General features: G+C 45.6%; 1 pseudogene; it reads left to right on the top strand.

Moving 5' to 3' along the window:
- Positions 1 to 252: 252 nt before the first annotated feature.
- LOC102122314 (ADP/ATP translocase 2 pseudogene) lies at positions 253 to 1,165 on the top strand (annotated as a pseudogene).
- Positions 1,166 to 1,385: the final 220 nt, after the last annotated feature.

Here is a 1,385-nt window from a genome sequence, read left to right as displayed (position 1 = left end):
GACTATGATCAAAGAGGATTTATTCCAGGAATGCAAGGCTGGTTCAATATTCAAAAGTCAATCAGTAATTATCAACCATATTAACATAAACTATACAAGAAAAATAACATTATATCAAATCAAGGCAGAATAAACAGTTTATAATATTTTTGTACTTATTCATAAGGAAAATTTCTGCCCTACAGCCGCAGAGTCAAAGCCGGTTCCCGCCCAGTCCCGTCCCCCAGCAGCCTGCCTCCTCTTCCTTTCAACATGACAGATGCCACTGCATCCTTGCCAAGGACTTCCTGGCAGGTGGAGTGACTGTGGCCATCTCCTAGACGGTGGTAGCACCCATGGAGGGGTCAAGCTGCTGCTGCAGGTGCAGAGTGCCAGCAAGCAGATCACTGCAGATAAGCAATACAAAGGCATTGTAGACTGTATGCTCCGTATTCCCAAGGAGCAGGAGTCCTGTCCTTCTGGCACGTAACTTGGCCAGTGTCATCAGATACTTCCCTACCCACGCTCTCAACTTCACCTTCAAAGATAAATACAAGCAGATCTTCCTGGGGGGTGTGGACAAGAGGATCCAGTTTTGGCTCAATTTTGCAGGGAATCTGGCATCAGGCGGTGCCCCTGGGGCCACATCCTTGTGTTTTGTGTATCCCCTTGATTTTACCCATCCCCATCTAGCAGCCGATGTGGGTAAAGCTAGCGCTGAAAGGGAATTCCAAGGCCTTGGTGACTACCTGGTTAAGATCTACAAATCTGATGGGATTAAAGGCCTGTACCAAGGCTCTAATGTGTCTGTGCAGGGTATTATCATCTACTGAGCTGCCCATCGGTGTCTATGACACTGCAAGGAGAAAGCTTCCAGATTCCAGGACCACTCACATCGTCATCAGCAGGATGATCGCACAGTCCGTCACTGCCGTTGCTGGGTTGACTTCCTATCTATTTGACACTGTTTGCCACAGCACAATGATGCAGTCAGGGCACAACTGACATCATGTACACAGGCACGCTTCACTGCTGGAGGAAGATTGCTCGTGGTGAAGGAGGCAGAGCTTTTTTCAAGGGTGCATGGTCCAATGTTCTCAGAGGCATGGGTGGTGCTTTTGTGCTTGTCCTATATGATGAAATCAGAAGTACACACAAGTTATTTCCCAGGGTGCTTCCGCCATGAACAGGCATGTTGTATTATATAACATATCTTGAGCATTCTTGACAGACTCCTGACTGTCAGTTTATCAGTGGCAACTGTTTGCTGGTTGAAAATGGGAAGCAATAATATTCATCTGACCAGTTTTCTCTTAAAGCCATTTCCATGATAATGATGATAGGACTCGATTATATTTTTTATTTCAGTTGCTCCTGATAAATAAATTTGGAGAAAGAAAAGTATC

This window comes from Macaca fascicularis, chromosome 5, assembly GCF_037993035.2.
Source record: "Macaca fascicularis isolate 582-1 chromosome 5, T2T-MFA8v1.1".
In the NCBI taxonomy this organism is placed as follows: domain Eukaryota; kingdom Metazoa; phylum Chordata; class Mammalia; order Primates; family Cercopithecidae; genus Macaca; species Macaca fascicularis.
Note: the sequence above shows the minus strand (reverse complement) of the source record. Positions and strands in the feature narration are given on the sequence as shown.